The sequence below is a fragment of the Nyctereutes procyonoides genome, unplaced genomic scaffold, assembly GCF_905146905.1.
Source record: "Nyctereutes procyonoides isolate TBG_1078 unplaced genomic scaffold, NYPRO_anot_genome, whole genome shotgun sequence".
NCBI classification, from domain to species: domain Eukaryota; kingdom Metazoa; phylum Chordata; class Mammalia; order Carnivora; family Canidae; genus Nyctereutes; species Nyctereutes procyonoides.
The window spans coordinates 13445294-13468147 of NW_026575040.1; the positions used below are offsets into that span (position 1 = coordinate 13445294).

The 22854-nt window shown below is 44.1% G+C and overlaps 1 protein-coding gene across 8 annotated transcripts in view; it reads right to left on the reverse strand.

Moving 5' to 3' along the window:
- TLN2 (talin 2) overlaps positions 1–22854 on the reverse strand; it is a 423602-nt gene that overhangs the window by 342321 nt on the left and 58427 nt on the right. For 7 of the 8 annotated variants that reach the window (XM_055319645.1, XM_055319651.1, XM_055319650.1 and 4 more), the window contains exon 2: positions 9176–9265. The exons of the other annotated variant lie outside the window; for it this stretch is intronic. The gene's annotated coding sequence lies outside the window, so the exon portion shown is untranslated. The remainder of the gene's footprint in view (positions 1–9175; positions 9266–22854) is intronic. 8 annotated transcript variants of the gene reach the window in all.

Below are 22854 nucleotides of genomic sequence, written 5' to 3' on the forward strand. Positions count from 1 at the left end.
GAGAGAGCAAGAGAGCACAAGCCTGGGGGGAGGGGCAGAGGGAGAAGCAGACTTCCCAATGAGCAGGGAGCCTGATGTGGAGCTTGATCCCAGGAACCCTAGGACCAGACCTGAGCATTAGGCAGATGCTTAACCAACTGAGCCACCCAGAAAGTCCCCTGCCCTGCCTTTCTTATGGAAACCCCAGTAAAGGCACTGCTTTCTCCGCACTCTTTTCTTCTGCCTCCTGACCATGCTAATGCTTCCTAAATGGTGTGCTTATCCCCATTCTTGGGGATGTAAGTAATAAGCATCCTTCAATGAATGGGCCTCTCCGTTTTGTCATTTTTCTATGGTTTATGACCAGGGCAAATAAAAGCCACCAGCCCTGAGCAACCAGAAAACAATCTTAAGCACTAAGTCAACACCCAATACTAGCCCTATGTGTGTGAAGTCACAAGAGGGCAATCTCTCTGAGTGCAGAATCAACTTGGTTATCAGATATATCCTGGCAACTTTATATCCTGCCTGAAACCATGGTCCTCTCTGAACAGCACAACTATAAGGCTTCCAAAAAGCAGACTCAGATGGTCAAACGAGATAGGACACATCAGAGGGCAGCAACCCATGCCCAGTGTCTGAGAGATAGCTACTATTTTGGCCAGGCAGAGAATTCTGAGTCATAAGGAAAAGGTAAATCATACTTATCTCCTACTTTTCAAGGTGGGAAAATATAGAACAGATTTCAGACATTTTATAAGAAAAATGGTTTTGCCTATATCGGGGGAAACCTCAATTATTTGGAACATTCACTCAATTCTGAATTCCTCCTTGTCAGAAGACACTGAAGTAAAAGAGGTACCACTCCATTATCATCAGGTTACTTTTTGTTTAGCCTAGCTCCTCTCAATTCTTTTTTTTTTTTTTTGCATTTCCTGAACATCTTACTCATATTCCATCAACCTCCACTTCCCTCCCCACATCCTCCCGAACAGCCACTCCCCCTCATCCAGTACCAGCACCAAACTCTATTCAGTATTTCTGTATTCCACACAGAAGACTTAACATTAAAAAAAATTTATAAAGTAATACACACTTGACCTAGGTCCCCTCCTCATGCAAAAACTCCAAAGGTAGAAAAGCAGATGACATACCAGCATCTTTAATAATTAAGAACATAAACAGCCCTTGCTGTGTATGAGAAGCACTTGTAGATACCAAGGCACAAGATAAGGAATTAAATTATTAACATCTTTTTGGGGAAGATAGAATGCTTCCACATCCAGTTTTTCTAAGGCTGCCTGTAATTCTTACTCCAATTCAAGCACAAGCACAAACTCTGGGAATATATGCCCAGGCCTCTTTAATTCTCCAAGCAGCTGTCTTTGGTATGTGCTGAAGGCCCGCTGTCACCACTGATTCTGCTGAGGACACTGACAAACCAGCCCCAAGTCACGCAGAGATAACCCCCATGAAAAACTACAGGCATTAAAACTGTTCATATCTAAAAAACAAAGCAAAAAACAAAACAAAACAAAACAAAACTTGAGAAACAAATGAACCCACAAATCCATTAAATCTTAGTAATGGTCCCTTAGTAATTGTCCCTTTAATTTAAAGCCCTGACCTCAAGGATATTGCTCAAGTCCTACTCCCCTATGTTCTTTTTTCCTTTTTTTTTTTTTTTAGTAGTACATGAATACACTGTGGCTCTTGAGTATTTTTGATCCTTTATTTATAAAAAGTACCATTTTCCCTATTAATCTTAAAGTGGATTGCATGCAAGTCATTTTGTTTGTTTCTATAGCAACAAGTGGAAACAACAGCTCTAGAGGTCAACAAGGTTGAATGTCCAACAGATGTTGGTCCAATAAATGTCCAACATCAAACAGTGAAACTGGAAGAAGTTTGAGAAGCACCGATCCAGGATAAAACTTTCCAAAATCAAACAAAGTTTTCAGAGCTCTGAGAAGCACACATCCTTCCCACACAGCAGCTTCCAGAGTCCTGAGAAGTCACATTCATAAAGGGAACGCATCATCAGTGTAAAAGCAACCATCATGGGTCTTACCGGCTGAAATGGGAGCAACATGCAAGCTGATCAAACCACATTAGGCCAGCCTGCCATCAGCATTTCAAGGTAAGAGATCTACAGGAAAGAAAGAGTGGCAGCACCTGGACCGTCATCTTTAGCAATATAGGCCTGTCAAGTATGCAAGAGGAAGAGTTCTGTGTCCAAATCGTTCTTCTGCTCCTAGGTAATTCAGAGACAGCCAAGACAGTCAGATGCAGTCAAAAGAGAAGCACCACAATTGTGCTTCTACTTCTGCGATGGACCTCACTCTTGCCACAGGAGCATAGATAATGTTATAACCTCGGGCAATTGTTTCCTCACAACAAGCTGTGGGCTCTGAAGACATCAGCTCTTCTAACTATATTCAAGTGCACACCTTACAAGGAAAAAGGTTCCCCACTGCAGGAAAACCCCACTAAAGAACTAAAAGCACTTGCAAACTAGATGTATTTAAAGAAGGTCCTCTTTAAATGCCCAGATTCAAACGCTCAACTGCTCTAGAACACAGACTGAATTACACAAGTTCAATACCACATTAACCACAGGAGCAAAGCTAATGTGACCAATATCGGGACAAAAGGATATTACATGCCTCCCAATGTGATGTACTAAGAGGCAAAGTGTGATTTACACAGCCCTCCTGACAAAAATACATTTCATCATGAGAAATCAAGTGAGGAATTATACAAATCCAAACAGCTATAAAATAATCTGCCCACAATCTTCAAAAATGTCAATGTCATGAAAGGAAAAAAAAAAAAGGCAGAGGAACTTCCCAGTGAACAGACAAAGAGAGATTACAACTGCACACAGTTTGCAGAATCCTGGGTTGAACCCTAGGTTGAGGGGAATAATTGCTGTAGGGGACATTATTGTGTTAACTGGCAAAATTTAGATATGGACTGTATATCTGGTAACAGTAGATCAATGTTAAAGTCCTGTTTTTACAAACTGAACTGGTAATAAAAAGAAAGGTTCTTGTTAACAGGGAAAACATGAAGTATTTAGGAATGAAGTAGGATGATGTAACTTTCAAATGACTCAGGAAATACAAGTGATAAAGGAATGATAAATGCAGCAAAATATTTGTAATTGATCATCTATGTTTAGGCTACATGAGAATTCTCTGTATTCTTGCAACTTTTCTCTCAGTTTGAAGTTATTTCAAAAGCAAATCCTTCAAAACAACACATTCATATCACAAAGTGTTTCTACGGTAACATCTATCAAATAAGGCAAGGACCCTTCCCCATACTACACTTTTCTATCACTATTTACTCATCAACAGAACCAAATGACTGTGCTCCTCTTCCACCCTCCAAGCCAACTGGCTCAAGCTCAGCCATTTAGAGTCACCTCCTAGGAATTAGAAATTGAGATATAAGGACTGAGCCAGGAAGCTGTGGGGCTGTGAGCAAACCAGAGCTTCCAGTGTGAGGTCTCCACAGAAAGTGTAAGCAAAGAGCTGGTCCGGTTTTGATACGCAGAGAAGTGCTGGAACCATAAAGAAATATCCCCCAGAGCTGCTTTTCGAAGAGGAAGCACAAGTGAGCACGGCCTGGGGGGTCCCTGGTATGCTCTCCCAGGTATACAACACTCAATAAAGGTTAGCTGCAATAAGCAACTACACTGAACCCCACAAACCCCACCCGTTTCATTTAAGACAGCTCATTTGTGTCTGTTCCATCAATGCAACACCCTACTCTCTTCTGTAAGCGGTGCAGAACTCAAACGGTAGCCCCCCACCTCCAACTCTCATGCTTCTACCCTTTTTATCCTCATTAGGAAAGGATGGCTCTTTTTGTTCTCCTCAGCCCCACAGCCTCTTACCTAGGGACAAAATGCTGTAATGAACAGTACAGCCTGTGAGAGAAACCATTCCACCTCCACAGGGCATCACACAGTGCAGCAAACAGCAGGAAGGACAAGACTTGGACCCTGATCCCCATCAGAACACCTATGTCTTTGAACCGACCTCTGCCACTAACCTCCCCGGCAAGCCCAAGAAACCACATTTGTTTGACCCTGTGACAGATACCTGTGGAAGACAGAAAGGCCCCCCAAAGATGTCTATACCCTCATCTGCAGGGCCTGTAACAATGTTACATTCCATGGCAAAATGGACTTCACAGATATGCTTGAGGACCTGGAGCTGGTGAGTTTCCTGGATTATCCAGGTGGTCTCAATGGAATCAGTAAATTCCAGAGAACATCTCTCAGCTGTGGTCAGAGGGAGATATTACATAGCTGGATTTGAAGTTGGAGCAAGGAGGTCACCAGCCAAGTAAAGCATGTGGCCTGCAGAAGCTAGAAGAGGCAAAGGAATGGATTCTCCCCTACAGCCTCCAGAAGGACAGCTGTGCCCACATCTTAATTTTAGCCCAGTGAGACACATAATTCTGCAGATTAGAAATCTGGTAATTTATCAGTGATGTCTTAAATCACTAAGTCTGTGTGGTCCTCTGACAGCAGCAGTGGAAAACTGATCCAGACCTTATTCCCTCATCTGGACATGAGCGAGTTTTCATCTTTTCTCAGAAATGTAACTAGTGTAGCCTAAAAACTACCTCTTGACTTCCCAGAAGCCCCAAGGCACCCCTGCGGGAAAACTTGGCCCTTTAAACAAAGGATTTCTAAAGGTAATTAATTCACCAAATGAATGAACTTACTCGATATCATCTGCTATTGTTTTATATAATATTTTGCCACCAGAGTTCTTTTTTCCGTAATAAAAATAGAGTATGTCCCAAGTTACTAATTGACAGATCCCAGTGACCTAGAGCACTAGCATCCAAATTACTCCTCGGTCAGAAGCTTTCCCCCCAGCAACCACGCCCACCCCGGAGGGCTATAGGGCTGCCTCTGATCCTGTAGTGAAATCACCATGGCCTCCTTCCAGATTTCTGAGTCATCCTCACCACTGCAGGTCCAAGCAGCAGCAGCTGGCCTGCAAACTCAAAACAGCAAAGCTCAAACCCAGCCCTGGAAATTCAGCTGCAGCACAGAGGTCACCGGCCCTCTGTCCTCCCACCTCATTACTTTCCCTAACATCTTCTCCATTCAACCACCCGTTCGTCTCGTGGGAGCCATGCAGCTGGCCAAACGACATGCTGCCAAATGTAATCCATGGGTGCAGTGATGTGCTCTGGCTACAGAGCCGCAGCTACTTAACTGATTGACTCTACTCTCAAAAGGGCGTTTGAGGGCATTTGTTATCATGGAAATATTTCTATTGAGCAAAACATCTGGGGGAGGCAGCTACTGTCCTGACAACAATGAAGTCTCATTAGTAAGGCTGGTGCCAAGCCTTGTGGCCATTGTCAAGATGGTTTTCTTAGAGCACAGACTGAGCTTCCACTTCTTCATTCTTACTATCAGCTGCAGAAGGTATACCCTCAGGGAGAGCAGTTCCCAGGGAACAAGGTCAAGGCAGATCCAGGAGCAAAGAATTGCTTTTGATGATCTTCACTGCATCTACTCAAAACAGAAGCCCACCAAGTAAGCCTCCCAGAAGATTCATCTAGAGATAGAGAATAACACTTTTTAAAGGCAAGAGTATATATACATCGGGGACTTGCACACAAGAAGTGGTGCTGGCCCCAAAGAGGTCTAAGTGCAGGAATGGACAGGGAACCGGCTGCTATACAGAGGGAAAAAGCCTGTTTTAGGGTGGCCCAGTCAGCAAAACCCATCCCCCAGGGAATTGTCTCAGCCTTCTCTCCTTGTCATCATCCACCTGTGTTAAAGAGATCTACCATGGATGCCTGCTGCCTGACAAAGCGGGACCATGACTTTGCCATGGAAAACTGTGCTTTTGACAAATGTCAGTAATTCTGGGTCTCAGGAGACCCCAGACAGAGGCTTCCCAGGGTGGCCACAGCAAACATGTCAAGGAATTTCCCTCTGGAGCAAAGTCAGAGGGGAAGGAATCGGCCAAGGTCATTGTGGGCAGCAAGGAGCAACCTCCAGCCTGAGCCATATTTTCCCTCTCAAACATGTGGGAGCGTAAGTAGTCACCCCTGACCATTTATCAATACTCAGCACCAATGGGTATAAACAAGAACAGGTAGGATGCAGAGAAAAGGAACCATCAGAGGGGACACCAGGCAAGCTTAGAGGGCCTCTGTAATAAGCCCTTGAAGGCTGAACTGCAGAATCAGCAAAGACATCTTGATAAATCCCAGCTGGTTAGAGACTTTGTTCAAAGCCCTATGAATGCCCAGATCTGGCATGGGCATATTTTGGAAGGCTTTTTGTATTTATTTAGCTTTCAAAATGACAAAATTGTTTAGGATCCACATTCTGTGTTCATGAGGACCTCTACACAATCATTAGGAATATAAATTAAAAAAAAAAAAAGAAAAAGGTGTCTATCTTTTGACCTTGAAATCCTGTAACAATGCCTCCTCTCTGGTCTTCAAGGATGTATTATAAAAATGCTCATTGCAATATTACCAAGTAAAAAATTAAATGGGGAGACAGAGGGCAAGAAGCCCAGCCAGCAACTGGAGAATGAAAGGTCACATAAAAATTCTTTTTACAAGGGGAACCTGAGTGGCTTAGTCAGTTAAGCACCTGTCTTTGGCTCAGGTCGTGATCTTGGGGTCCTGGGATTGAGCCCCACATTGGGCTGCCTGCTCACCGAGGAGTCTCCTCCTCCCTTTTCCCTCTAGCTTCCCCATTGGTGCTCTATGTCAAAAATCTTTAAAAAAAAATTTTTTTTTTAAAGATAAGATGTTAACAAAGAAACATTCACTTGTTAAATACAGGATAGATTTTTATTAGCATGGAATCAATGTCTATAATACATTCATTTTTAAAGCATTGTGCAGAACATTGTTTTTGTTAACTAAACTGCTTTCCCACAAAGGAGCACAATGAGGATTTTATGTAGATTCCTGATACCACCTTGAAAAATGTTTTTCTTCTCTCAAGGAGCAAAGAGGGCTAACAATATCATTTGTTTTTTAAGCCAGTAAAGAGAAAGGAGAAAGAAGTAAAAGCTGGCAGATTCCTAATTAGTCATTCCTTTAATTTTTTTTTAATAAAAAAATATGCCTTGGAGGATCCCAAATGTAAACAAGAATTGTGATCGGATGTCATCATGGATCCACAATTTCAGACAAGGTAATAAAATGGTATTTTTCTAAATTCCATTTAGAAAATAAAATCTGTTTGCTAGAATAAGAGTACCTACGGGCACTCAACCATAGGCTGCAGGGAAAATAATTGCTCGCCCCCAAACCCCAACTGCCCTGTTGGCTTTAGGGTTGGGAAATTCTGAATGGCAGACATGACAGGATCCTGTGTCTTGAGGCAGGAAGGATGGCAAGTAAATACCCGAGTACTGTTTAATACTACATTTGAAGGGAGGAAAAAGCTGTAGCTCTGTCCCCTAGCATCCTAAGATTTGTCACATTGTGATTTTAAAAAAAAAGTACAGTCTGGTACAAAGAGGGGGACACGGCTCAAATCTGGAATACAACACAGGCGCAGAAGGCTACAGTCCATGGCAGATGTGGCCAATATGAGGACTATCAAAACAAAGGATCAGCAGGTCCCTGTTTAGGTATCTTCCCCTTCCTCCTCTTCTTTTATTTTTTTTTAAAGATTTATTTATTTATTTGGGGGGGCGGTGCGGGGCAGAGACACAGAGGGAGAAGCAGGCTCCATGCAGGGAGCCCGATGTGGGACTCGATGCCAGGTCTCCAGGATCACGCCCTAGGCTGCAGGCGGCACTAAACCGCTGCGCCACCAGGGCTGCCCCCTCCTCTTCTAGTAAAATAACAGATTGTAAATTACTATTAGAACTTTGTCAAGTAAAAAAATATTTTAAGAAATAAAAACCTGTTGGAGCAAAGAATGTTTTTTTAAGATACTTATCCAACATCTTCCGCCCCCATTTGCTCTCTCCCATTACCACAAATAATTGCAGACCCCAGAGAGAAGATCTTCTCAAGTCCACAAAAGGCCAGGAAACGCCTACCATTGTATTTACTTGTGAAGGCTTCTAATTACCAGAGACCAATATGACCACTGTTACCACTCTAGTGTTTGCTCTGGGATTTGTCAGCAGTGCCTATCAATTCATGGCTCTTCAGATAGGTTACTCTAGATAAGCAAATGGAAGAAAAAATTACTTTGTGAGGTTCATTTAACAAATGTTTTTTGAGCTCAAAGCTGAGAGCTGCACCCTGGGAATACAAAGATAGATGAAGCATAATCCCTGTCCTCGAGAGGTTCATTTCTACAAAGAAATTGGCCTCAAACAAAAGAAAAGAGCCCAGCTAGAGGGGATGCAGCCAGAAACAGGTAGAAAAGGACACTTCAGATAGCCCTCCAACGAGCAGCTGGGATGTGCACATCATACTCCATGGGCATCGTATCCACAACCACTCCGTGTGCTAGGTGACAGTCCTCTCCCTCCTTTTGCTGTTGAGGAAACAAATGCAGAAAACAGAAGAAACTTATCACTGGTGCCCATATGAGAAACTCAAATATTCGTTTCAAGAATGAATGTATAGTCTATCAAATAACTGAAGATTCGTTTCAAGAATGAATGTATAGTCTATCAAATAACTGAAGAGACCAATCCTCTTTTAAGTGCCAAGACAAACGTAGGCAAGGATCTAAAAGAAAGAAAGAGAGAAAAAAAAAAAAAAAAAGAAAGAAAGAGAGAGAGAATAGTGGGGAGGAGTTGTCTTTAAATGAGTCAGCTACGGCCTCTCTAAAAGGGAGGGTAATACGAGAATAAGACATGAATGAGGAAGAACACAGGGGAGAAGAGGTCAGGCAGAGAAACAGCACCTGCATTTGCCCCCATAAAGAATCTGTTCCTGTAGGTTAGTAAAGACGGAGAATCAATATTTGGTGCTGGTGGTAAAACAAAACAGCTCCAAGGAGGCAGAATCAGAAGGCCCCTCTACCTTTATGACTGCTGGGGGCAGAAAGGTCATGTCTGTGGTCACAGCTGCCATTTCGAAGGCTCCTGGAGCTGGATGGGAAAAAGGCAGTCCCTCAGGCGGATCTGGCTGGATGTTGGGATTACTGACCACAGCCCTCCAGCCCTCAGATCCACACATCTACAGTTGCTTGCAAAGTAGAAACATGCAGATTACTTACAGTTTTCAACAAGTTGATCCAGGAATTTGTGGGCAGCAAGACATCCAAGGGTCTGGGAACCCAATCCAGGTGTTACCCTACAGCAGTGCGCTGGCAAAGAGGAGACAAAGGACATGTGTCAATGCAGATGGCCACATTAGTGGGTGCGCAATATTCTCCCAACACTGAAGGACACCAGTGGGGTTCAGATGAGAAAGTGGTTAGAAAAGGAAAACCTGAGGCAAGTGGTCTCCAGGCACTGTGCAGTTGTACAGCTGGTAACTGCTCTGCCCTCAGTCTGGGGAGGGGCACCATTCTACTTCCAGCAGCTCTACAGCAGCCTCTCTGCAAATCCCCCCAATATGGGGGGCCCTGGCAGACGACTGTCCAGAGTCCTTGGAGGTCACTGGACCTTTCCTGTCTTTACAGAGGAGGAAAAAAATCAAGACTCAGAGAGGAGCTGCCTTGCCCAAAATTAGCAGCAAGTAATGGCAACCCTAGGAATGGAATTGCAGACCCAAGTCTATAAAGCTTAAATTTACCTGTAAATTACTTTCCTTAATAAAACTCAGTTTCTAAATGTTACTCTTACTCTGTCTGGCTCTTAATGGATGAAACCAGACAGAGCAGCCTGCATTTCCAAATGTTAACCCCTCCCCTAAATTCTCCCCCCATACTCCCCAAAGATTTCCAACAGCCAAAGTGAAACTCCTGGTTTTCTTCAAAAACAAAACTTAAAAGCTTTCACACTGGAGTATGAGAAGTCTAAAAACTTGGGTTTAAAAAAAAACAAAAAACTTAACACCTAAAAAGTCTCAATTTATGAGACATAAGGAACACAAGGCCAAAACCAAAGCTCCTTTCCCATACATCAGGTTTACAGACCCAAGAGACCAGAAACCACCCAGGAAATGCTGAGACTCTAAGCAGATTTTTTTTTTAAGATTTTATTTATTTATTCATGATAGAGAGAGACAGAGACAGAGACACAGGCAGAGGGAGAAGCAGGCTCCATGCAGGGAGCCCAACATGGGACTCCATCCCAGGACTCCAGGATCACGCCCTGGACCAAAGGCAGGCGCTTAAAACACTGAGCCACCCAGACTGCCCTAAGCAGGGCATTTCAAAAATGGGTGGGCTAAGACTGTTGCCAATGGTCATTTTGTTAAAATATGATCAAACTGCTAATTCTCTAGGAAATGAGTCTCCTGATTACATTTTTAAAAATCAACCTTCATCTAATTATATATTAAACCGTAATCATCTAAATAGCTCTTTCCCTGGGGTTTTAGTTCCAGCAGACCCTGACAAGTCAATGTATACATGGACACATCACACCTAACTTTGCAGACCAGCAGTCAACTCGTCCATAAAAAAGAAAATGAATGGAGTAAAACTCCTGTGTCCCTCAGCTGAAGTGCTGAAACAAAGCTGAAAGTACCTCACACAAGTTAGCTCACACAAAGCCTAATTACCCCCCTACTTTGAAGACGTGAATGTCAGTCATTGTAAGTTTAAATTGCCGTATCTCTTAAGGAAATAACTAGGAAGTTGGTAATAACAATAGTTGTATTCTGTTTCTAGGGAGTGAGCTTGAGCAGTGACACATGTGCCCCCACCCTCACTAAATGGGTATTTTGGATGTATTTCCCCAGAGTCCATTATTTATAAGGCAAAAGTTAGGGTTTCTCTTGCATCAATTGGAACTTAGGCAGTGAGGTCATTTGTTTTGAAACTACAGCAACCATCCCAATTTTTCCCCCATTTTGGCATTCTAGTTAGTTACTCTGGGTCAAGAAAAAGAGATGCAGGTTTCAGAGAGAATGTAAAGCCTGCGAGGCCACCGGCAGCATGGTTAAGAATTCCACCCCGGACAATCCACGGTATAACGAACCGCTCATTTTCCTTTCAACACTCAGGCACGCTCAGATGTAAAAAGTCAATGCAGACACACAAGCCAACCCAATATATTTCAAGAATCTTCAACAGCTCCAGCATCCATTTAAAAAACAAAAAACACAAACTTAACGCAATTGCTACGTTATTCCTTATCCTTACAGAGGAGAAGAATCCACAAACTTCTCTAGTAGGACCACGGACTCTTTCACCCAAGGGAGGATAATGCATACAGTTTCAAGGAGTTCATAAGTTTCTCTATGTACATCTAGCTGAGGACCCCTGCTGAATTAAAATGTTTTGTAATTCTCTCCGAACTTTCTACCACTCCTTTGTAAACCGGGGTGTGAATGACAACCCCATTTACAAAGAAATACACAAGAGCAGGGACAACTGAGGAAGTTGGTTTCTAGTAGCACTTTCGTGGAGAAAGACCCACAGCGAGCAATGCTCACAACACTCAGAGGCTCTGCTCCTCTAGGGATGCTTTGCCGAGCAGTTTCACCTGGAAGCTTCCAAAGCTATGTTCCTGATTGATTTGGTGGTTGAGTTTTCAAAACCAAGAATGAACATCAGGGAACAAAAATACACATTATTTAGGAATACATATATAGGTACTAACAGTAAAGAAAGCAAATAGGTCAAAATAAAAAGTTAAGACACTTGTCACATCTGAGGTGATAGGGGATCCTGGGCTGTATTTGTAACATTGATTTCTTAACCCGGTTGTTGGCTTCACAGATGTTCATTTCATTTTACTCTTCAAGTTGTACCTCGACATTTTATGTGCTCTTCTATGTGTAGGTCACAAAGCAATTCTTCCTTTTTTCTTTTTGGGGGGTAGGGGAGTTGGGGTCAGGTCAATGACAAGGACTTCCAACCCCCATTTGAGACAGGCCACTAGGCCTGTGAAATGAGGTCTGTTCTTGTGAAAGGGTGGGGCTCACACAGGAACAGTTAAAATTCTGGCCCCGGGGACACCGTCTATAAATACATTTTCATTTTTAAATGTCCACGCCCTGGGACAGTCCTGAGTTCTGGGGCTGAGGCCACGCTGACCTCCAGTGCTGCCTGTCACTCTGGGAAAAGCTGGTGTTGGGTTTCTGCAAGCCCAGTGGTCTTTCCTCTTTTAGGCTCTGCAAGCCAATTTCCCGTGGCACATTCTGTCACCATGAACCAGCTCCAGCTGAGAAGGGAGTGAAGGCCCAGAGGCATGGGCAAGTTTAGAGGAACACTTGACTACTCCCTCCTCAGCTGGATACAAAGGCCAGGGTTCTTACGTGTTCTCCTCCAGGTGTCTCATCAATATATTACCTTCCTCGGGAGAATTCTGCTCATTCAAGAAGTGGTCAAGTCACCCACTCATTACAAAAATAGATGAAGGGTTTGGAGACATGAACAGCAGGGTCTCAAATCTTAGCCCTTTCGACACACCAATATCATCTTGGCCAAATAAGGAGAGCATGCAATTCAAAAACGAGCCCTGTTTTGTCATCTCCCCAGCAGATAAAGCTGTCACTTTTATTTTTTGGTTATAATAGCCAAACATTGGGGATCCCTGGGTGGCTCAGAGGTTTAGCACCTGCCTTGGGCCCTGGGCATGATCCTGGAGTGCGGGATCGAGTCCCACATTGGGCTCCCTGCGTGAAGCCTGCTTCTCCCTCTGCCTGTGTCTCTGCCTCTCTCTCTCTCTCTCTCTCTCTCTCTCTCTCTCTCTGTGTCTCTCATGAATAAATAAAATCTTAAAAAAATAAAAATAGCCAAACATTGGCATTGTGACATCCAACATTTTAACTAGTTTTGGACCACTTGAACATATACCCTGGGCAGATGGCACTGTAGCTTGCATTTAATAAAGGAAGTGCTGTAGTCTCTCACCCCCATTAGGAGTCTCTTCTCGCTCACATCTGTAGTTTGTTTTTTTTTTTAAGATTTTATTTACTTATTCATGAGAGACAGAGAGGGGGGTGGGACAGAGATACAGGCAGAGGGAGAAGCAGGCTCCAATGCAGGGGGCCCGGTGTGGGACTCAGTCTCAGGTTCCAGGATCATGCCCTGGGCCGAAGGCAAGCGTTAAACGACTGAGCCACCCAGGGATCCCTCACATCTGTAGTTTTAAAAAGCAAAGCAAAAGCCAAAGACTACAGAACTCACTCTTTAATAGGTCACTTTCTTCAAAGTAAAACATTCCACTGGTACCTGCCATCTCTCGAACACAAGACAGGCATGGCTTTCCTGTGTATGCATATGCATAGATGCGAATCTGTATATGTGTGTGTGGACACACATCCATACAAGCCCAACATTCTTCTTGATGGATTCAAAACAATAGCTTCCAGGGAAACCATTGCTGAGAGTTCAGGAAAAGTAAAGGCCTGCCAATTCCAGAAGGACAAAGGGTTTCAGCAACTAACAAGGGAACAAAATGATCTCATGGCCCTTTCCCACTGAGACTATAAAGTGGGATCTTTCTCAAATTCAGAGGGCTCACTTACAGGCACAGTCACTGTTTCCACCCAATGGGATCCATGTGGGAGTATAGCCAAACCAGGAAACAGATCCAGAGGTAGCTTTTTGATGTTTAACCCAGACAATCTGCAGAACAAGCCTCCTCAGCCAAGAGGGGGGCCGACATTCACGGTAAGAAGCATGACCCTGGGGTTAGTCACTACATCTAACAGCTAGTTCCTTTAAATCAAGGCCTGGGCCAGGACTGCAAGTAGACCCTCCAATGACAGCCCTGCATTTCTGCAAGGGCATCGGACTGGGATCAACTGTTATTCCTAGTGATTTCCAAATGCCTTCAAGAACACAAGCAGGAAAAGGCCACATGTTGCCTCTCCCTACATGCCCCAGCTGATGGGATGGTACAGAGTCCCCAAAGGGTGGGCAGGATGCATGAACGTAGCTCTGTTCCTATAGCCCTCGTGTTTGTCCCTTTTATGACCCACCCAGAGGACAGGCACTGTGCTCAGTGCTAGAAGGCAGTAGTTCCTTTTAAGGTTAAAAAGTTTTGAAGATTCTTCCTTGCAAATGCACACACACGCGTGCGTGTACACACACACACACACACACACACACACACACGAAGCTGTACTTCTGGTATCCTTGGAGATAGAAGAGTAAGGCAAAAATGCTCTAAAATAAATTTTTAATTAATCCCACTATCTCCTACATACATTTTTAAAATAGCAAAGCAATTCCAGGACAATTTTATTCCATAGGCAATACTTGACATATATGGATTATGATCCTTAGAATAACTCCCACAACACAATAGCCTATGTTCTGCCCCAATCTAGGGCTGGGGTAGTAGTTGAGGGATTAAAAAAATGACCCCCCAAAAGCCCCAAAACACTGGCCATACTCCAAGGCTAAGCTATTAGAAGGAAACTTTAGGCCCCATGTAAAAGTAAAAAAGATTTTTTAAATAAGCCACAATCTGCATCATCTCCCACAGCTGGTGGTCTTCTCCAGCACCCCATCCCAACCATCACCCCCTCATATACTCTCCTGTAATTTCTTGTGCAGGTTTTGGGAAATCCCCACCAGGGCACCCTTCATACTGTTCCAGAACCCCTGCTTCTTTCCTGTCTCACCTGGAGCTCCCATAGAATAAGGACTGCCCTTTCCTAGAAGCATCCCTAGCACCTTACATGGTGCACCCAGTCAAGCTCAGAGCGAGGGAATAGTAAAAAGAGGGAGCAAGGATTCTGTATGGAGGACTTCACAGACAAGAAGAGAAAGAGTTTGGGAGGAAGAAGAATAGGACTGGACCTCTTCTGAGTACAGTTTAACTTGGGTGATTCCACATTCAGGTTTGAAAACTTACAACTATAATAAAGATACAAGAAAAAAAAAAATCCAACAGTCCGTCTTCCCAAAGGTCCAGCCTATGTGAGCAGCCTGGCTTTCCCCAAAATCAGTCTGACAGCAGAAGACCCAAATGTATACTCGAAGGTGTTCATTTTCTTCTTTCCTGTACCTTCGGTCTGCCTGTAGCACTGCCTTTTCGACCTCCTTTCTCCCTTCTCCCCTGAGTATGTTCCCCACCACATTCAGGATACAGTTCAATTTTCTCACCCTAGGATAGAAGATCCTGCACAATCAAACCCCTACCTGATTTCCCTGGACTCAGGCCCTTCCCATAGACACACACAGACACACCTCCATGAACCACAAAACAGTCTCTAGAGTATATCTGGAATCCTCCCCATCTGACCATGTCCTCCTTCCACTCACCCATTTTGGGGGGTAGGCCCAAGTCCCTCTGTCCAGGAAAGCCCAACCAGAATCACTGGATATAAATCTACCTTCCCCCCCAAAATCCAGCTCACATTCCCCACCCCTAGCCTCTACAAGAACCCCTCTGATGCTCCCCATCAAAATTAGTCTTTCCTTCCCCTACATGTCCTAGGCTTCTGTCTCACTGTGGGAGATCTTACACTGGACAGCTAGCTTCTGTGTGCCTTTCACCTCCCTGAGTGAGTTCCTGGCAGGTCAGGATGCCACCACCTTTACCTCTGTACTCTAAAAGCATCCAACATAAATCTTGGCCAACAATGAGGACTCAGATGCTTATTAAATGACTATGCCTTAGTGTTTCAAGGGTTCTTATGGGTGGATCTCAGGGAGCCAATTTTAGAATCAAACCAAGCACGCTGACAATCTGAACAAGAGGATATTTGTTTGTTTAGATTCCTCTCCCCCTACCCCCCTCTACACCAACACAAGTATTCAATCCCATCAGTCCATCCTGTTCAGGCTCTATTTCCCCACGGGCTGAACAGCACTTCTGCAAACCCTGTCCCCGTGTTCCTCTGGGACATACTGAGAAAGCATGTGACTTTGGAATGCACAGGCACACTTCTTTATGAAGGACCCAGCTCCTGGGTAAGTAGCATTGTTAAACCAATGGCATTTATAAATTCCCTCCGTAGCCATGGATTTCTTGAGACAGCTCAACCTCCACAGTTTTTCTGATTCACTGGGTGTGTCACATGGGTCTCGAATTTAGACCGTTCCCTTGGTCCTAAAATGCATTTAGTTATGAACAGACAGAAATGGCAATGTTGTTCATTGTCATCCCAGATGAGAAGTCTGCTCACATGCTCCAAGTAAAATAAGGAAGCAATGTAGGATCCCGGTCAAGAAGCCTCTGGAATCTTTTCCCCCGCCGAACACAAGTGTTTCTCATTTGGTCCAGGCTGTTTCAATTACATGCCAAGACAAGACAAAGAAAAACCCCACTACCACCCACTCCTGCCTTCATGAAGACATTATAAATTATCATTATTACGTCATATAAGTAGAGTTGCCTCACATAAGGTAATGCTGACAAATGGTTACAGGAGCAGTTTTACTCAACAACTGCTTTATTCGTAGGTGTTCTTCATTCCTTGGTGTCTGCCAGGCAGCCGCCTTATTGCTCTCCAGAAACCCAACAGCTTGGGGATGTGGGCTGTGTGTGAAGCCTTTGACATTAAATTTCTAAAGAATGGTCTCGAACATCAACATAAAAAAAAAAGAAAAAAGAAAAAGCCTCCTTTGTAACATTAAATAACTTCAGAAACAAAAATTGACTGAATGGAGTGTCTTACTCTTCTAACTTCCCCTAGCTAGGTAATTCCCCCAGTCAGTAGTTTTAACTTTTGACATTGACTCCACAGGCCAAACTTGTTGTCACCATTCAGTTTGAGGCATTTCAAATATGCTTATAACAGCAGGCTATCTCTTCCGGCACATTTTGTAGATTAGGTCAACTTTCAAGTAGTGTGTTTAAATCCTCAGCGTCCCACAACAGCACTAGGTCCATCCCCTTTGCTGTGTTGGTTACAGGTTCACACTCCAAAATGCAAGCCAAAAAGCTTTTCCATTAAGCCAAAACATAGGAAAGTCAACAACTTTGAAGTACCTGAATTCTTAAAGGTTAGACAACTTTTATTATCATGGTCCCTTTTCCCTAAAGTCCTCTGTTGTTGAGCATGTGAATTTATCCCGGATTCTTCACCAAAGATTTCTTTTGTTCCCTCTAGAAATTTTAGATGCAAAAGTAATCTTGGAGATTCCTGGGCCCATGACTTAGCAAACTCTGCCAGAATTTCACCAAAACAGGAGGGGAAGGGGGATCACCTGGCATTGAGAAGGGACTCACAATAAGCATGAAATTGCCTTCATTTATTAAGTTCAATGATCCAGCTTAAATTCAGATTGTGAAAATTTTGCACTCATTCAATAGTGTATGCTTGCTTTCATTCAAAAGTAACCTTGTTTCTTGCTTCTTCCAAGTTTCCTGAGCAAAACAAGGGCTCTAGTAGAGTATTAGGTTTATTCTGTGGTCTCCTATACTCTGCTTCACCATTCAGAAGTTCACCCCCATCCAGGAAGCAGCAATCTCTCTTTTTTTTAAAGATTTGACAGAGAGCAAGCCTGCCCGTGCGCAGGCTGCCTGCAAGCCTGTAAGCATGCGCGCGCACGCGCACGCACACACACACACACACACACACACACACACAACCAGGGAGAGTGATAGAGGGAGAAGCAGGTTTCTCACTTAACAGGGAGTCCAATGAAGGACTTGATTCCAGGACTCTGGGTCATGACCTGAGCTGAAGGCAGATGCCTAATGAACTGAGCCACCCAGGCACTCCAGGAAGCAGGAATCTTGACTCTGCCATTCCTTTTAAGGCTGAGGAACCTACTGCCCAATTGTTCGGTATCTTGACCAAAAAAGCGGAAGGTAGGCCCCAGGTATAGTACCCAAGTCTCTGGGCTCTCAATGGGCTCTCTAGCTCTTTGCATCTATTGATTCACAGCAACTCCTAACTTCATAAAGTCATGGTCTACTTCAACATCTGCCCCTCACACCTGCTCTATATTTAGAGAGGTTAAGGTTGTTAAGGGCACTCTTCCAAGCTTACCCCCAAGGTCTGCAAAGTGGGAGACCAATCCATCACCATCTTCAGATTGCCAAAATCTTCTTGGCCTCAAAGCATTTTGCTTTCTCCCCTACTCACTATACACATTTTCCTAAGCACAACCATTAGCTCCAATCAAAAGTACAGGCTGCTTAGTAAAGACAAGTCCTTCAAATCCAAAACCTGAAGAGAAAACCACAATCAAATCTGCTTGAGGGAAAGCAGTCATCCCAAACACAATGCATTTCAGTTCAGAACTGTTTACCACTTTCCTGTAAATGGCCTTTGAGTCAGTTTTATCTACTGTAAGAGCCCTAGTAAACAGTATTTTAGCTGTATATTTCACATTTCCAAGCAAAAAACGATGGGGTTCAAGCTATCTAAGAGTTGTGTTTATGAATTCCCAGGGTCATCATCTACAACTAAAACACTGCTTTCAACCAGGAAGAATTCTCCATCAATGGGGGATATTTGGCAATGTCTGGAGACATTTTTGGCTGTCACAACCGAATCGGGGGGCCACGGAGGGGAAGGCAGCAATGTATGCTACTGGCATCTAGTGGGTAGAGGCCATGGTGCTAAACGTTCTAGGACACACAAGGCAGCCTCCATAACAGAATCACCCAACCCAAATGCCAATGGCATGGAAGCTCAGAACCCTTATTCAAATACAGGAAGCAGGAAAAATACTTGGGCAAAGTCCTAAGTCCTAATTCTTCCCCTAGTAGGCTGCTTGGTCTGGACATAGCACCTGAATTCCTAGGTCTCCAGCTCATGGTGACTCAACAATGACAATGTTGGCCCATTGCAGAGATTTTGCAACTTTTTTTTTTTAAAGATTTATTTATTTATTTATGATAGAGAGAGAGAGAGAGGCAGAGACACAGGAGGAGGGAGAAGTGCCCTGGGCCAAAGGCAGGCACCAAATCGCTGAGCCACCCAGGGATCCCAGATTTTGCAACTTCTAAACTGGATTCAACTATTACTTCTCAAAGCCTTCCAGTAAGTATGGCAGTTCAAGCCTGGAGCTATTCACTGTCTCTTACTGTATAACCTTTGATCAGGGACATTTCCCCACCAGTCTTCTCTCAGCCCTATCTCACTTCCACTGAGAGGAGGAGCAATGCTGTTTAAAACAACTGGCTTCTCTTTATCACCACCCACCAAAAAAAGTCTCTGGTGATCTCCCAGTTCACAGAAATGAAAAGCAGAGAGCTCCTGGACCTGAAGAGCTCCTTCTAATTCTAAAATGATTCGTTGCAGTCAACAAACTGAGGACTAATATGGAAACTGCATTTCACATTCTATCTTCTGCTTTGCAAAAATGTGTGAGCAACAAAGTGAGACAGTTTTACAATAAAATTAAAAAGAAATCACATGGGGTGCAACTGCATTCAATGATGTATATGGTTTTTGCATTTTCATAATTCTTAGCAACCACAAATCAGCCTGCCACCCCAGCTTAAGAAGTAGACTCAGTATCAAGTCACTGTTTTATGGATGGAGAAAACATGCTACTACCTTGCCATTCCCAAAACCTGTCCACTGGCTCTAGCTGAAGGCACACACCTCCCATGGAATTATCTCAGAGGCTGGGCCTCTCCATATAGAAGCCCAATGGCTTCTAGAACTCAAGAACACAGAAGTTGTTTTCCAAGTAAAAGTTTCCCTTTCAGAAAAAGGAATTTAACCTGTCTGATGTGGGGAGAGGATTAACATCTTTAATGGACTCTCAAAGCTCAGCACTGTGCATGTGTTCCTCACACAGTCCAGAACAATGAACCATCCACCCAGCCATGCTGCATAGGCATCCTCCTGCCTCCAATATGCACAAGGCCAAGGGTTCTCCAGATCTCAAGTGAGGACAGAGTAGTGGGCTAACCGGAAAAATGGGAGAAGGCATCCAGAAGAAGAAACAAGAGGGAAGCCAAACTTGTAAGACTAAAAGGCACACAGCCCAGGAGCTAAAGTATTGAACACATTTCATTCACCTCGAACAAAAGAACAAACACCACTATGAATTTCCTAGTACATCCAACATTCATCCATAAACCAAATGAGAAAGGTAATCCAGAGATCGTGGAGGGGGAGAGAGAGACCAGTACAAACACCACGATGGCAAAAGAAGGTTAATGTTCCAGAGCAAGGCTTCCTCTCAGCAAGCACAAATCCGAAATCATAATAAAAATGCTGAAGGACTTAGTCACAAGCCCTGCCCTCAGCCATCAGAAGGAATGGCAAAAATGCTGAGGGCTGGGAGCCAGAATGATTCCATTTTCCTTCTAACTGTGCAAACAATTTGCATTTAAAATGAGCATTTCATCAGACCTTCCAAGAATGCCTGATATTTGGCTGCTAACAAGAATAAAAGTAATCCTCCACAATACCCAGTTTCTAATTATTTACTCACAGCCAAATATCTGGGTTCCCTCATAGACTGAGGAACGCTTGCAGCTAAACACATCTTTCAAGTCAGAGAGAACTTAAGTCCAATCACACTGACCAAAGTAAGGATGAAATGTAACTAACTTCCTGATCACAAAACTCTCCATGAAGTTAACTTTATGTATAGTTACACATTTACAAGGAAAGTAGTATCAGGAAATGAAGAATTGTTCTAAGAACTCAGAAGACAGCTATTGAGATGTTCAACACTTCTTGTTTAGCCACTACGGGTTGCGTGTCAACCAGGAGAAGCACTGGGTGCTAGAACGCGATGGCAGGAAAATCCCAGGAAGGCCACTGCCTATACTCACAGGATTGGTAAATCACTAGCACTAGTTCTCAGCATCCATATCTGAAAAAAGAGAGCTGTAATTTGTTCGGAAGGAAAGAGGAGATGAAGGAAAGAAAGGATTCAGAGGGATACGCCAGTGAGCATCTCATTATCCCTCAGCCACCAGAGGCGGGGTGAGAAAGAAGGGAAGTCAATAGTTGGCTTTAGCCCGCTTTCTAAGAGGGACAGTTTTAAGTAGTTTATTAAATATTAGCAGAGTCTTTTATCTTTTTTACTCACTTAACATTGGAGGGTGTTAAGAGGATACAAAAACATCAATGGAAATACAGAAAAGGGTTACCAGAGCTACGGGGCTGGGGGAGAGGCAAGAGGCACCCCTATTCTGAAGGGGAATAAATACTCCCAACCAGCCACAGAGCCCATGGCCATAGCCAACAGCCCAACTATACAACAAAAAGGCAATTCTTGGGAGTCTCAAGTTGTTTTAGTGTCTCCTTCCACATCCTCCTCCTTACTATGGGGGTGGCTGCTCTGCGGTCAGGATAGCTTTTTACCAGAGCTAGATTTCCTAACAAGGGCATTTCAATTAAAGATGAGACACAAAGCAATGCAAAGGGGAAAGAGAAACCAGAGGATGCAGTCCAGCCTGCAGCCTCCATGTGGTTCCCATTCCCACCGAAGCCTTGCACCAAGCTAGCTTTGTGTTTTACAGTCCTACCAGGGAGGCCAAGACCAGCTGGCAGGGGCCACACCCCCAGCTCAGGGCCATTCCCTCCCACTCTCTCATTATTCAGCCTACAGCACTACCCCACCCTCCTCCTAAAAAACAGCAGCCCCTGTGGCTCAGCAGACTTCCCTGTATCCCTAAGGTGTGATACCTCTCCAACATCCATGCCTGCAAAAGCCCAGACTAGGAAGCTCCACCCACAGGGTCCCAGGAAGGAGAGTCACTGGCTCAACACCTGGAAGACACTGGCAGGGGTAGATTCTAAAGCAGACACCCCTAACACATGGAGCAACCAGCCAACTCCATGGCTTCCCTTAACTGGACCGCCCACAGGCCTCTCAGGAGAGAGAAGCCAAGGGAGGATCTGCTGTGGACGGCACAGAGCCTACCAGCAGTACCTGCCACCTGGCTCTCTCCCGAGGGCTTCTGTGAAACCATACTCAACAGTGCTCCTTCCGTGATTTAGTCTTAACAATACGCATCAACTCTCCTTCCTGACTCCTACCAAGCAAGGTATCCTATACCCTTACTTCATTAACCCAGAGAGGGTCTAGCCAACACTTGTATTTTCCCTTTTCTGTGCTGACCAGGCCACTCGTGGGCCAGCAATCTCCACCAGAGCTTCTAACAAACTCTAGAAGAGGTCCCTCTGTGGTAAATCAATTTCAAACAAGAGTCAAGGCTTAAGGAATAGTGGGAAGGTCAAGTTACTGATTTAAAAAAAAAATACTTCGCCTTTTTTGAATAGCACACATTCGTATTTTGTTATCCTATTATTTTTCTGCCCTGTAAGGTAGAAAGAGCAATTAAACTGTTTTGTTTTTTTGAAGCCAGACCCACTGCTTGCCAAAGTAGCTGTGCCAGGTGACCATTTGAGTTAGACTCTTCTTCGGTGGTTTAGCCACCATAGCCTCTCATCACATCCCCTGTCACCAGGCAAGGGGGCAGGAGAGAAGAGAACAAGAAAGAAGAAATGCCCCAGGCTGAGCAGGTCTGGATGCCTGAGAGGACCAATCGACTCTCCATCAATCCCATGTCTCTTTTTTTTTTTTTTTTTTTTTTTAAGATTGGAGAGAGAGAACACAGGCAGGGGGGGCACAGAAGGGGCATTTGGCAGAGAGAGAGGGAGAACCTTCATTAGACTTCCCACTGATCACAGAGCCCAACATGGGGCTCGATCCCAGGGCCCTGAGATTATAAGCTGAGCCAAAAATCAAGAGTCAGATGCTTAACCAACTGAGCTACCCAGGCGCCCCTCAACTCCACACTTACCCGTGTACAACCCTTCCCCACCAGAAGTTTCAGAGGCATCCCACAAGTGGTAGAGAAAAACCAGGACCAACCAGACACGTCTCTTGATGACCAATGTGTCCCTTCTCATTATACCCAACCCACAAGGAGAAATAACAAGCACAGAAGGACC